Source organism: Neolamprologus multifasciatus, chromosome 16 (genome assembly GCF_963576455.1).
Source record: "Neolamprologus multifasciatus chromosome 16, fNeoMul1.2, whole genome shotgun sequence".
NCBI lineage: Eukaryota > Metazoa > Chordata > Actinopteri > Cichliformes > Cichlidae > Neolamprologus > Neolamprologus multifasciatus.
Genome location: NC_140454.1, coordinates 33109020 through 33124248, shown reverse-complemented (window position 1 = coordinate 33124248; position 15229 = coordinate 33109020). Strand labels below are relative to the sequence as shown.

The window sequence follows — 15229 nt, the reverse complement described above, 5'->3', positions numbered from 1 at the left end:
TGGATACAGGCACCAGTGGGAGCTCGGTACAGACCAGCGTGGCTTTACTCGGGAGGGAGGAGGACAGCAACAGCAAACAAACCCAAAGCAGAAGACGGCGTGACTGCAGCTGTGCAGACACATCGAGTCCTGACATGACAATAAGCACAAAGTCTCGTCTTCGTATTCTGAGTTTTCCTGCGTTCAGCTCTCCACTGAAGCAGAGTTAAAACCTCATAATGCGATGATCCGAATCCCCGTCATTATCAAACCGTGTGTGTGTTGGTAGGAGTGTACGGTAAAGTAAAGGAGGTTAATTACAGAGTAGAGGAAGCGTAATGTCTTGTTGTTTGAAGTCATTTAAATTGCTTTGAATCTTCGGAGAGTTTAAAATGAGCAGGTTTTTACTTTTCACTGTACTCTGATTAAGTTGTCTCTTGTAAGAATCTGTCAGGGCTGCAGAGGTAATTGGATCCATTTAAATTAAGCTCACATTCCCAGCCGCTGCTGCAGCAGGATAAAGGACAATATCCACAAATGCAACCTAAAGTAACGCACTAACACTGACTGTAGATGGAGGTTCATGCAGATATGAATAACTCTTTATTATGTTTGTGTAATGAAAGCGTATTTATTCCCGAGATCCGACCGTTTATGTGGGCAAAGATGCGCCTCCGCTTTTCCAAAACATTCCTCCTTTCCTCTCTTAGTAATGGCTGCTGGAACACATTGCAGCGCTCCAATCAGCACTCTGGAACGCTTTATTCCTCCAGATAAACAAAAAAACTTGTTTAGAGGCCGGCCGATGTCTGAAGTGACCAATCAGGGATCATGCCACTAATACCAGCACAGATTTCATCCTTATGAGTAATCTGATCATATCCTGTGTTATCAAAAAGAGTTATTGATACGTGTGAATCACACTGAACACCACTATATGAATGATCTGTCCTCGCTGTTCGGTGCAGGACGAGGCGGAGCCCACGTCTGCTTCGTGGTCGTTTCGAAGCAGCTTAAGAAGTACGAAATATCTTATTTTAGCAGAACTGGAAATTATCTATGGATGGTCGCTTTATTTAAAAAGACCTCCACATGAATGTATGACGAGCTTACGTTTTACAGACACGCCCACCTGTGTGGAGTGATTTGATTTTCCGACTTCCTGCAAGAAGCTCCGGAAAAGGCAGGACGACAATAACACAGTCGGGGTTAGTAAGGTAACCAGGTGTTCCACAGGTGGAGCTGTTTTCATTCTGCCTTCTTTTAAAGCGTCTCTGATGTGTTGGAGCTGTTTGAGCTGCTTTTCCACACCGTCGAGTAAACCGGACAGAGAGGATTTTCTTTTTTGGGCAGCTTTTTGCAGAGCGGGGATAGAGGTCGCTTTCACTGTTACTCTGCTTTGGATTTGAAGGACGTTTCAGTGACCCGACGGTGTAGGCATCACTGCTCGAACATGAAGTGCTGTCAGCGCCGCACCATAATGCAGATCCATTTTGCCACTTAGCAAAAGTTAAGTGTGACTAAGAGTTAAAGCCTTGCATAACATCTGTTTCACACCACAAAGCTCAGCAGTATTACTTTCAATGGAGATTAAATGTCTAAAATGACATCTCGGTGTCGGGTGGACTGCGGTTCGCTCAGTGTGGCCGAGGCTGAAGGTCCGCCAACCTGAATGTAACATGTAGATTTTATCAGTTTTTGTGTATCAAGAGTTGGATAAAGGGAGGTTAAGGAAAGGTAGAGAAAGATGTGAGGAACAGGTAGAAAAGAAAAAGAGGGAAATAAAGAGAGAAATGTCAGGAATGTGTAATATTTCAGACTAAATATGAAAAGGAAACGGTTGAAGAAATGGTCCGAGAGGTAAATGCAGTGCAATTTGTGCAGCATTAGTTGTGCTGTAGGAGTGACTGTAGTGACTGTGTGAAGTTTTCATAATTATTTCTCCTTTTGTGTTGTCACGTTTCACCAGTGTGAAAACCAGACTTGCAAATCAAGTAATAAAGCACATTTTCGGAGACTGATGAACAAATCACCTGCCGAGTTTAGAGCAGAAACACTGAAACAACTCGCGTCCCCTCAGATCACTTTCTCCTCGCTGATGATGATGATGATGTTACAGAGTGAGCAGCACCTGAGAAAATGATCCTTCTGAGAACATGTGAAGGATTTTCATGCCAAACCTGTCAGGAGTCTCCCCGCTGTGTACCTGAATGCTGGGTCAGCTTTTAAACAGTATTTGAAAAACGTGACGCGTTGCATGAAGGCGTATCTGTCTCATTACACAGTTTTCACGTATGTAACTCTTCACAAGCATTTATTTTTACGTTTCTTTTTTTAATGCTAGTTGATGATGTTGAATCGGACCGGAGCCACGGGATGTTTGGCTTTTGTTGCCACGGGTACGCTGCAGAGCTTCGATCGCTTTTTTCCTCCTCGTGTTGTTTAAACTGCACGAGCCGTTTTAAACTCTGCGCAGCGTGGCCGACGCATCGAGCGTCCTGTGGTGCTCTTTGGTCTTTAGCAAGTTGCACAAGTTGAAGGTACTCGCTAGAATCTTCTGTACGAAGGGTTTGGTTACTCCTGCTTCTCCTTTTAAAGAGACGTAGAAGGAACCAACTAATAACCTCTGTTACCTAGAAGTATAACATGTTTTATCACAACGCTCGAATATATGAAAAAGTCAAATTTCATTTTATAATGTAACAATTCTCTCATTGTTTTCCAACTTTTTTTATATTTTGTATATAACTTTTTGCATTAAAATATTCATTTTTAAACACATCTGGTCGACGACGTCATACTTTACTTCTCTTTAAGACGCAATGCATGCCGAGCACATCTGCTGAGGTTAATTAAATATGAGTCAGGAGAAATTATTTCCCTCGTGTCCCTCGTACCCTGCAAGGTGAATCATTAACATTGCCAACCCAATTTAGTCCATCGTTTAAGCAGCTGATAAATTGTACTTTTGTGATAAGAGATAGATGGCCACAAATTAATGTAAGACTAATTATCAATTAGAAAAAAGAGATAAGGAGCGCTGATTACTGTGCAAAGTTTTCTTAGTTTTTCTGGCGTGTTGCCGGCGCGCTGCTAGGTCACTTCCCTCGGCTTAATAAGTATTTAGTGGCCGTGGGTAGCGTAAGGTGCTTTCTTATTTGTCAGACACTATAGGTGCTGGACTGTGGCTCAGAGAAGTTGGCAGTAATGAGACACAGAGGCCAAGGAAGCGTTTTATCAGGCAGGGCGTAATTAGAATATCCCAGACCTGTTGGCCAATGGGGAGAGAGCGAAGGGAAGTAATTAAATTCTCTTGAGTCACTGCCAAGGTTCAGTATGGATCTGCAGAGTGAGTGTGTGTGTGTGTGTGTGTCCAATATTCTGATTGTGTCTGTGCAGGTGCTGGTGTTTTGTTTTAATGCATGTTAGAACTCGGATTAGTTTACCAGATTAATTGCAGTGCACTTCTGGACTCTCGTCAGCGCCCGGATCAAACGTGTCGCTGAAGTTAAGCAAAAGTGAGTCAGCGTTACACCACAGTGACGGATGCACCCACAGGACGGTCTTTTCCGTGGGATCGGTCCCTCTATTTTGACTCACATCAGTCTGATGTTTGAAGATGCTAAAATGTAACAAGCTTGTTCTGAGGGCGTGAGGAGTAGAAAGCTCAGATATTTGTGTAAAGATGGAAAAAACTGTTAAAAAGATCAACACCTGAAAATTCTGCTCAGGTACAGTTTTTGTTCTTTGTTGTTTCCCACCTCCAAGCAACAAAATCAACGGCGTCCTGGTGATGATGATCCGGCTGAGCAGGTCATTGGACACAAGCTGAGCAGCTGGAAATTAGTACAAGACCAAAGTTTCAGTTTCTAACAGAACTGATCGTCTGATTCAGCCTAAATCTGCAAAATGCAGGAGGAGCTGGTGTACTCGGTATATCAGAAGTGTATCATGTATGGGTGGAAGCAGAGTCTGACTCAGCAGTGCTTCCTAATCCAGCGCAGCTCCAAACACACTCGCCTGTTAGCCAGAGGCAGGAAGTATTGACCCTCTCAGGTCTGTGAGCTTCACCTCATATTTATTTTTCTGACAGTTTTTTTACTTTTCCTCTCTTTTCAACAGAAATATCTGTTCGCTGCTGCTTTAGTTTCTTCATTCTGCTTCTCCCTTCAGGGCAGGGGTGTCAAACATAAGGCCCGGGGGCCAGAATCGCCCCGTCAAAGATGCCAACCTGGCCCACTGGACTGGTTTGGAGAGCGTGAAGGAAAAGATAAATGTTGGAAATGTAACAGTGTTTTCATAAATGTTGCAGCTTTTGATGTTAAAGACTTCCACAGCAACGTTTCACACTAAGTGATAGTTAAATAATTAAATGACAAAGTTTTTAACTGTCCAGCACAGGAATTTCTATTTTCTCTTCAGAGTTTCAAACATAAAACAACAAAGTTTTCTGTGAATTAACAAAAACTTTGTTTTATACTTAATGACAGTCTGGGCTTTTTGGCCAAGTCGTGTTGACAGATCCTGAAAAACTGAGACTGCTGAAATGGCGCTTCTTTTTTTTATACATTAAAATTAAATGTGTAGTTAAACTTCTTTACACTCACAGAAAGAGTGAGTTTCATTGATCCAGCCCACTAAAGTTCATAGTGGGCTGAGTCTCCTGGTGTGTCGACTATCAGAGCTAGTTACGTGTGACTGATGTGAAAGATGTGAGTCGGTTAGTTTTGCACAAAAATAGCTGTTAGAAATGTCCAAAGAGCTACTTTATACTTTAAGTACATTTCACAGCATGTACTTTTACACTTTTACTTGAGTAAAGAAGTTGAAGGAGTACTTCAGCTTTTACCAGATGGGTGAGTACAACAGCTGAATATGTCAACAGAAGTATCAGTACTCCTGCTTCAGTGAAGAATGGCAGGAGTACCGCCGCCTCTCTCTTTAAGCACTAATAATGATGTTTTTTATTAATTTAGCTGGAAAAACTGGACATGAATCAAACCCACAATCAGGAAAGTGCAGTACTGGATACACAAACAGGACCAACACACTGACTGCAGTAACCTGGTCTGCAGTGAACAGCGATGTGTTAATGCAGAGATCCCCAACCCCCGGGCCACGGACCGGTACTGGTCCGTGAGTCGTTTGGTACCGGACTGGGTGTGAAATTTATGGTTTTCATCATTTTTATTGGTTTTTATCGTTAACTCTCTTTCCCTGGGTCTTTTCCCGTGTGTTAGGAATAATCTTTGGGGTTTTTTTGGTACCAGTACTGGTTTTATTCAATTCAATTTTATTTATATAGCGCCAAATCACAACAACAGTCGCCTCAAGGTGCTTTATATTGTACAGTAGATCCTACAATAATACATACAGAGAAAAACCCAACAATCATATGACCCCCTATGAGCAGCACTTTGGTGACAGTGGGAAGGAAAAACTCCCTTTTAACAGGAAGAAACCTCCGGCAGAACCAGGCTCAGGGAGGGGCGGGGCCATCTGCTGTGATTGGTTGGGGTGAGAGAAGGAAGACAGGATAAAGACATGCTGTGGAAGAGAGACAGAGGTTAATAACAGATATGATTCAATACAGAGAGGTCTGTTAATACATAGTGAGTGAGAAAGGTGACTGGAAAGGAAAAACTCAATGCATCATGGGAATCCCCCGGCAGCCTACATCTATTGCAGCATAACTAAGGGAGGGTTCAGGGTCACCTGGTCCAGCCCTAACTATATGCTTTAGCAAAAAGGAAAGTTTTAAGCCTAATCTTGAAAGTAGAGATAGTGTCTGTCTCCTGAATCCAAACTGGAAGCTGGTTCCACAGAAGAGGGGCCTGAAAACTGAAGGCTCTGCCTCCCATTCTACTTTTAAATACTCTAGGAACAACAAGTAGGCCTGCAGTGTGAGAGCGAAGTGCTCTAATAGGGTGATATGGTACTACAAGGTCATTAAGATGGGGCCTGATTATTTAAGACCTTTTTAACAGGAAGCCAAAACAAGAGAAATCTGCTCTTATTTCTAATTTTAGAGATGTTGCACAAATGGAAGAAAGCAGTCCTACACATTTGTTTAACATGTGCATTTTATTATTATTTTTCTGCGAAACCTTAAATATTGTCCCCAAAAAATGTTGGGGACCGCTGTGTTAGAGTACTCAGATTACTTTTTCATTGTAATAAATGTGTTTTACAATCCAAGTAATCGGTTATTCATTTTTCCAATAAGCGTTACTGTTACTGTTAGTTTCCTGCTCCTTTCCTTCTAACAAAGGGACAAAAGTGAAGTCCCTGATGCTGACAGCGTTGCTGCCCATGCAGATGCATACTGCAAAGTGGAATCTATGTAATCCTGCAGCTGCGTAGCGAGTGGACGGCCTTCACAATGACATATTTACGTAGAGCTTCCCTTTACACGCAGAAGAAACATCCAACATGTCGGCGAGTTATGAAGATGTATTTATGGGAACACAAAGCTAACTGATGAGTTTCCTCTGGGGGTGATACTGGGACAATAAGGATTCCTTTCTAATGCAGTAATCTTCAAAAGTTACAAGTTACTTTCAAAAATCATGAGACTGAATGGACGGACTACAACAGCTGATCGAGAACGGGAATCTGAGGCTCGAGGTCGCCCACACCGGGCAGTCAGACGTAGCCTGGCGTCCCGAGTCCTCCGGCTGACCCGGTGGAAGCGTCGCTGTCGTGCGCTGATGGTGTTTGTGGCTGTCGCTGTGTTTGAGAGGCCGTCAGCCAGCCTGGTTGACTCGCTGACTGACTGCCAAACAGTCACTGACTGACTGGGTGTGTAATTCCTCCTTCCCAGTGCAGGTCTGGCATGCTGTAATTATTAGCAGTTATTATTAGTAGTTTTAATCAGCACTGTAAACCATTGTAATTAGGATTTCCTATTATGAGTGGTTGCCAGTTTGTGGACGTGTGAGTGTGTGTGTCTGCTTGGCAAGGTATTGTTCAGTCATAGCTATTATTGGTGCCCTGGCAGCTGCTTTTTGTTCTCTTGACTTGTGATTGTTCTTCGTGTACACACTGTATTTGAAGGGCTTCCTTGGAGCTGCCAACCCCCAAAAACCCTGATTAATTACTGCCAGCTAGCAGCCCTGTTTTCCCAATAATCATATACGACATGCACAGATCCTATCAGGAGTTCATGCACATTTAGCACCCCGCTCATGTTCTTTGAATCGCTGGTGAGTTTGAACTTAGTTCAACTTGGACCCAAACTGTTTGTGCACTTCGACTCTGTAGAAATCAGCACTGATATGCAGAAGTGATACACATGGCCAAGTATCGGTTTTCCACCATGTCATCAGATTTCATAATCCCATTCAGCACTTTGTGGTCACTGCAGAAAAATATAAGAACTACTGTGCGCTGGGTCGGGTTGTTGGGAGAGATTATGAGATCTGGCCGAAACAACAGAGCGCAGCTGGAAAAATCCAGGCTTTAAAGACGGATTAGTGGCGTCTCTGTTTTTAAAGTGAGAATGGGCTCGGAGAAACAAACGCTTATAGCACAGCGTGTCTGAATATTTAAGTGTCCATATGACATTCCTGTGCATTATTCACTGGCAGCCTTTTCTGTGGTACGGTCAGCTCCTGTCAGAGAACCTAAATGTGTTGATGTGAACCTGTGAAATCTATGGTTTTCATCATTTTTATCATTATTTTTTTAATGGTTTTTATTGTTAACTCTGTTTCCCTGGGTCTTTTCCCGTGTGTTAGGAATAAATCTTTGGGTTTTTTTGGTACCGGTGCTGGTTTTATTCAATTCAATTCAATTTTATTTACACAGCGCCAAATCACAACAACAGTTGCCTCAAGGTGCTTTATATTGTACAGTAGATTGTACAATAATACATACAGAAAAACCCAACAATCATATGACCCCCTATGAGCAGCACTTTGGTGACAGTGGGAAGGAAAAACTCCCTTTTAACAGGAAGAAACCTCCAACAGAACCAGGCTCAGGGAGGGGCGGGGCCATCTGCTGTGATTGGTTGGGGTGAGAGAAGGAAGACAGGATAAAGACATGCTGTGGAAGAGAGACAGAGGTTAATAACAGATATGATTCGATGCAGAGAGGTCTGTTAATACATAGTGAGTGAGAAAGGTGACTGGAAAGGAAAAACTCAATGCATCATGGGAATCCCCCAGCAGCCTACGTCTATTGCAGCATAACTAAGGGAGGATTCAGGGTCACCTGGTCCAGCCCTAACTATATGCTTTAGCAAAAAGGAAAGTTTGAAGCCTAATCTTAAAAGTAGAGATAGTGTCTGTCTCCCGAATCCAAACTGGAAGCTGGTTCCACAGAAGAGGGGCCTGAAAACTGAAGGCTCTCCCTCCCATTCTACTTTTAAATACTCTAGGAACAACAAGTAGGCCTGCAGAGCGGGAGCGAAGTGCTCTAATAGGGTGATATGGTACTACAAGGTCATTAAGATAAGATGGGGCCTGATTATTTAAGACCTTGTATGTGAGGAGCAGGATTCTGGATTTAACAGGAAGCCAATGAAGGGAAGCCAAAACAGGAGAAATCTGCTCTCTCTCTCTTGCTGCAGCATTTTGGATTAACTGAAGGCTTTTTAGAGAACTTATAATAATAACTGGTAATTACCTTTATAATTATTGCATATACTGCCCCTCAGAAGCACAGTGACTGTGACCAATCCAATCAGAAGACACTGATTGGAGGGGCTTCTGTTTAAGGCCCCTGCTTGGATGAAGGGGCCTTAAACAGAAGGTAGAGCAGCAAAGAGGATCGTGTGGAAATGTGTAAGAAATCTGTTTATATCAGATGAATCCTTTGAAATGCAAACAGCACTTAATGGTGAGAACCAGCGAGAGAGCAGAGGTGAAGCACTGGTTACAGTAAATCCTGTTTTCTGTGTGTGAGCTCTAAGATTCACATCCCACAGGGTCATGGACTCTGCATTAAGAGCACAGTGTCTCCTATTAAGTGTGTAAAAAATTACATTTCCTTTGTCCCCTGTGCACACTGATGACTTGTGGTAAACTCCACAGCAGCTGTTTCCCCTCTTCCCATCGCCCACTCCGTCTCCACCCCTCTCTCTCACACACACACACTCCCATCAGTGGTAACCTTGAGGCATGTTGCCAGCCCACACACTCTGTCTTTCTTGCGGGTTCTTCGGGCCGCTGAGAAGAAAATGGTGACAGGCGTGTCTTTGTTCCACGTTCTGATGCTGCTGGTCAGATCGACCTTATGAACCAATGAAAAAGTGACGTATGTGCAGTGCTCAGTGTTTAACCCATCATCAGTTTTACTCTATAACAGTTTCATTTACTGCAGTAATTCTTTGCATAACTTTTGCAGCAGTAAATATTCTGGAGAGAAAGTAACGCAGGAAAAATTTATAAAGTTATACTGCAAAGCTCGCTCTCTGTTCCTTGTAGGGCCGGCTTTAAAATCGCATGACAAAAACCTCATACTGTATTAAAAAAAACTGTATCACCTGGACAACATTTGCTAGTTAAATTAAGTCAGCTATCTCATCGTAGCAAAAGGGAAGCACCACCTACCGTTCTTTATGCTACTTCAACTGTCGGTTGTTCCATCTCTGTCTGTGATTCTCTTCTTGCATGTTTTGCATGTTGCATTTCGGTTTTTTCTTGACTACTTCATAGTTTATGTACCTGAAAAAAATAGCTCCTTGCAGCATTTTTGAGCGTTTTTTTTGTTTTTTTTTAAATCGGGTTAATTTGATTGGCTGTGCTACAGCTCACGCACACATACGTACGGAGTGTGGTTGGAATAAACGAATGAATGAATTGAATTAATAGTGCACACTTTCTATATAATATGCGTGTTAAATTTTATATTTGGGGTGAAATATCAAGTCTTTTTAAGTAAACCGGTTCAAGTCCAATTCAAGTCCCAGGTCACTGGTGTAAAAGTCCAAGTCAAGTCACAGTCTTAGAACATTTTTTCAAGTCAAGTCTAAAGTCATAAAATTAATGACTCGAGTTCAAGTCATGTGACTCGAGTCCACACCTCTGTCAGTCAGTGTTACACTGCTGCACAGGTGATGCACGTTTGCAGTGGCTGAAAACTGCTCTGCAGGGAGGCACCTCTGCAAACCGACACAGCAGCATAAGTTAAGCATTAGTCGCCACATATGAAAAAGCCCAACTTCACAGCAAGTTCAGCTTCCTACAGATAATTTAGACCTTCATACGAGCTCCATAGGGGCTCCGCTACACTTCATCCCAGCGAAACAGAGTCACTGAAGCAGGCCTCTCTGTGTTTAAGTGTGTTGTTTTTGCTGTGTGGTGAATCGTACTAACTCTGTGGTTTCTGACTTTTTCACCCCTTCAAACTAAACACCAGCGATTATGTTGATATTTTAAGTAGAAAGGCTCCCGTGTGTCAGTCCAGCAACACTCACAGACGTCGTTTACATCAACAACAAAAACCTAAATGATTAATAAGAAGCTGGGAGATTTGTTGCTGTAATAACACTGAATAGTATTTGAGTTGTATCCGTATGAAGGCCTCAGTCTGTCTGCATGGAGGTGAAATGAGATTCGCCTCACTTTGTTTTTCCCTCTTTTTATCTTCACACTGCACCACGCTTTAAACGTCTCTTATTTTAATCACTCGTGCTTCTTTTAACGCTCGCTGTCATTATTTAAAGAGGTGTAGAGTGGAGCTGTTATTATGATCCAGTTGTGAAATGGAAAAATGGCTTAATTTTCCATTAAAGCTGCTGTTTTACTGCAGAGCTTGCAGTGGAGTCTGACTCCGTGGTCACGGCAGTTTCAGCGCACAAGCTAATGTGAAATTTCAATTAGAGAAAGAAAATCTGTAATTGTGAAGCTGTCACTCAGCGCTGCCATTGTTTTATCTGACAATTTGTTTTTTTCCTGAATAATATTTCATTTTGTGAAATAATTACAGCAGAAAAAGTGAGAAAGAAAAGCACAACAGCTCTGAGCTGACCAACCTCCCTAATTACACAAGTGACCAGTCAACTCATTTTTATTTATTGCCAACATATTAAAACAACAGACTTTGACCCGAGCCCTTAACACGCAGGCAAGAATTACTGTGGCAAAAACCGAAAAGTCACGCTGAAAAAACATAAAATGAAAAAAGGGGAAAATGATAATAATAAATTCAAAATTCCTTTGATTTCTGATTCAACACCTGACGTGTCAAATAAAAAACCTCGTTTCATTCATCAACAAAGACTTCCTTCTTCCCAGCAACACTGTGGATCCAAGGCATCACAGGTCAGATGACTTATATAATCTGCTCAGTGAGTTTAGGGTCTCCTCTGGGGTCTCCTCCCAGTTGAGTATTCCTGGAAAACCTCCAAAGGAATGTGCCCAGGAGGCATACTAACCAGAGGCCTGAGCCACCTCGGCTGGCTGACCTTCCTTCGACATGAAGGAGCAGTGAATCCGCTCCAGGATCTCTCCAAACTCCTCCTACAAAGGAAACTCAGTTCAGCCACTTGTATTCGTGAGCGTACTCTTTCTAACCAGAGCTCATGACCGTAGATGGGCTGCTAGCTCTCTGTTCACCACGATAGCTCAGGACAAGCCTCTCTCCTCCAATCCAGAGGAAGCACATGCCAAGTGTGTGATGTCACCTCTCTAATAAATGCATTAAATACCAAGAATAACCAGTGTTAGGTGCACTGCAGTTGAAAGTACTGCTAACAATTTTAAGGAGCAGAGATATGAACTTCCATTTATCCATTTTCCTCCGCTTATCCAATTCAGGATTATGCGGAAGCTGGAATATATCCCAGCTGTCAGAGGGCGAGGGTCCACCGTGGACAGATGTGTCACAGACAACCGTTCCCACTCACAGACACACCTGTGGGCAGTTTCGACCCACCACTAACCTAACCCCACTAACTGCATGTCTTCAGACACAGGGGGAGGTCACGCTGCCTCACAGACAGGCCTGTGGCCTTGGTGGAGTCAAACCCAGGACTTGGAGTAGAAACAAGTGCATCCTCTCTGTCCAAGCATCTGCACAGACACAGAGCTAGCAGCAAAGAGTCCTTCACCCAAAGCTGAGTTGATGCCATCATCTGCCGCCCGGCAGCTGAAGCCTTGATTTTTCTGCAGGAAACAAAAGCAGAGACTCCACTTCTATTTCTAGCCTTACCTGCTTCTGCAGCATTGTGCTGTGAAGTGCTCTCCGGGCAGGTTTTCAGCTTTGCTGTCGGATTAGTGTTCACACTTAAAAACTAAAAGGAAAGTCTCGTGTGTGTTATTTGTGCCAGTGTGTGGATGTGTAGCCTACGTTTGTTACAGCACACCTCGGGCTGCCGACTCTAACAAGTAGTGTAACAAAGTCACAGAGTAGATCAGTGATGTAACAGGTTACTGTGACCTGTGTTAAAGTCTTGTTAGTGCTCAGAGTGATGCCAAAGTGACTGTTTTCATGTGCTCCCAAAAAATGTTAGTCTGACTTCCAGTCCTGATGTCCAGATCGCAGACAGCAGATATCCAAGTCAAGACTGGACTTCCTGTTTCCTACACTGGTCATTGTTTTTGAATCCAGATACATTTTTAAAATTCTGATAAAAGCCGCTTCAGAAAAGATCCAGTGGTTCTGATCTACATGGACTCTGTACCTGCATGCAAACAGCACCTTCCCAGACTATAACCTGATAACAAATGATGTTGCTCACACTGCCTAAAGAGCTCGGAAAGAAAGCGACTGGACTTCTTTAAGTTTCACGGAGACGTTTCCCCTCTCAGGAGAGAGCTTCTTCAGGTATATAAACCCTACTGCAGGATGTCCCTTAAGAGGATCGTGCCGTGACCCGGATGACTGAGAACCTCCGCAGACATCTGTTACTTACAGATTTTGTATATTTCTATGCTGATACACTTTTATATCCAGACCTTCCTCCTTGGGGGTTTTCACCATATATGACACTGCAGAAAAAATTCAGAGTCATCTCTTTATATTTTGCTTCAAAGGATCCAGACTTTCCTGTTATTTTTTAACATGCTCTGCATCCAGTAGTACTTTTGGTGAAAAGGTGATTCCCAAAGAGCTATTAGTTGAAGACTCAGCATATCTCGTCATGCTGTGTTCTTAAAATGTTTGAGGGAACTGAACAAGTGGAAGACAAAAGAAGAAGTGGACGGCCTAAAAGACTGAATGAACGTCGCGTCCCTAAGAAACAGGACAAATGCATCAAAGACCTGACGCTGGACTTGACAGATATATCTGGATCTGCAGCTGATCCATCTACTGTTCGCTCATCAGGAATGGTCTCAGTGGCAGGGCTGCTGTGAAGGAGCCAGTGTGAATGAAGGGAAACAGGAAGAAAAAGCTGAAAATTACACAAGAACTGGAGTAAACACGTCTGATGTGCGATCAAATTTCAACACTTTTGGTTCGAATCATTGTCGCTGTGTACTGAGGATGTCAGGAGACGATGAGTATCTGCAGCCGTCTGTAACACACTGGCTGCATTTCAGCCGGTGGGGTCAGAATTTGATCCACCATGTAATACCATCATGAAAGCATCTGATTGGCCACAGCTTCATTTTTGCAGCACGACAATGATGCCAAACACACGGCCAGTGCAGTGAAAGCACATCTGGATAGAAAAACACAGAGTGGAACACCATCAGTGGCGGATGGGCCTCCCAGAGCCCGGACCTCAGCACTGACGCAGCGTGAGATCATCCTACAGAGAACACAACAAAAGGCAGAAACATCCAAAGAACGCTGCCGGTGCTGAAGAATAAAGGTGGCCTCACCAAATATTGACTTTCAACTTTGTTAGAATTGTACAAACTGTTTATTGCCTTTTCCCCCTTTATGTTTGCACACGTTTCAATAAACCACTGCACTTATTTCCCACTTTCCTAGCAAAATATAAACAATTTATACTTTTTCACAGCACTGAAAGTCGTATCTTTGTTTTATTTTATTGCACGCCTTCATTTGTCTTTCAGCAAAAGCAACCAAAGTCCCACCTACGTAAATTTCTGCAAAGGAGCGTGGTATTTTTCCGGGGGTCTAGAGCTAAATGTGATGTGTGCGTTGTATAAACTCTGGTGAAATAAACACTTTTGGGCTGTTGGACTCTGTTGGGCTCGTTCCTCAAACAAAGGCTGGTTCTTCAGTCATAACTGTATATTTGCAAAGAGGCGTTATTGATGACCCTGTTAGATGTAATTTCGTGGCACCAAACAAGGCCCGGTGGCTCGATTGGCCTGAGTTTAGTTTGTGAATTTCACAGAGGCTGTGCACAGAGCATCCACCCACAAAATGCCACCAGGAGTTCGGCTTTTCAGATCCTATAAAGCTGCAGCATTTGTTGAGCGCTGGAGATGAAGCTAGGAGGAGTTTAACATGTTGGATGACACGATGCTGAAAGTGCATCAATGAACAGAAAGAAGACTTTTTTCTACCAAGTTGAAAGCTTTTCTGTCAGGTCACCGATCTGCCTCACACACACACACACCCACACACATTTTTCACACAGCCATGGGGAGTTTTCAGCCTATACACACACACAGCCACTCACAAATCTTTGAGTCAGTCACAGGGATGAGACCAGCATGACATGAGCAATTATAATCTTCCCAAAATACATCTCCTCCTTTCTTCAAACCCTGTCCGAGCTAATAGAGTCTAGTTGCTGAGGATTTGTGTTCAAATCGCTCGAGGGACTGAAGCGGGACAGGGATCCGAAAATAGAGAGAGGCTATAAACATACATGAAGAAAAAATATGCCTGTTAGGTGCTAATCCTGAGCTGGTGATTTTGTTCTCTCGCTGCTTTCTCTCTGACACTCAGTTTGTCAAACCGCAAAGTTCATTTCAAACTAGCGGCCATGGCGTGCTTTATTGTGAGGATGGCAGGCGGGGAAAACGGGACAGGAGGAATGAACTCGCCTGAACGTATCACAGCTAAACAAAGCTTCAAGAGGTATTAAAGGAAGCCGGAGGGTGAAGGAGAAAAAAGGCTTTTTGTTTTTAAAAATCAGGGAACACGAGGACAGCGAGGGAATGAAAGATGGGGGGAAATGGCGAGAAAAGGATATTGCATATAGATGGGCCACTGATCTGTTATCTCTCCTGCTTTTATTAGTTTCATGAAGAATTCATGCAACAGGCAATAATAAATCACAGTGGGGATTTAATTTGATGTCAATTCTGAAATTATGAGCTACTCTATTATTGCTTCTTTAAGTGGCATCTCATTTTGGGTGAGGTCTCCCCACCCC

General features: G+C 43.1%; 1 protein-coding gene across 7 annotated transcripts in view; it reads left to right on the top strand.

Moving 5' to 3' along the window:
* The window catches only part of LOC146501131 (partitioning defective 3 homolog B-like), a 269394-nt gene extending 255693 nt beyond the window's left edge, over positions 1 to 13701 (top strand). For all 7 annotated transcript variants that reach the window (XM_085136428.1, XM_085136430.1, XM_085136429.1 and 4 more), the window contains one exon: positions 10 to 13701. The gene's annotated coding sequence lies outside the window, so the exon portion shown is untranslated. The remainder of the gene's footprint in view (positions 1 to 9) is intronic.
* Positions 13702 to 15229: the final 1528 nt, after the last annotated feature.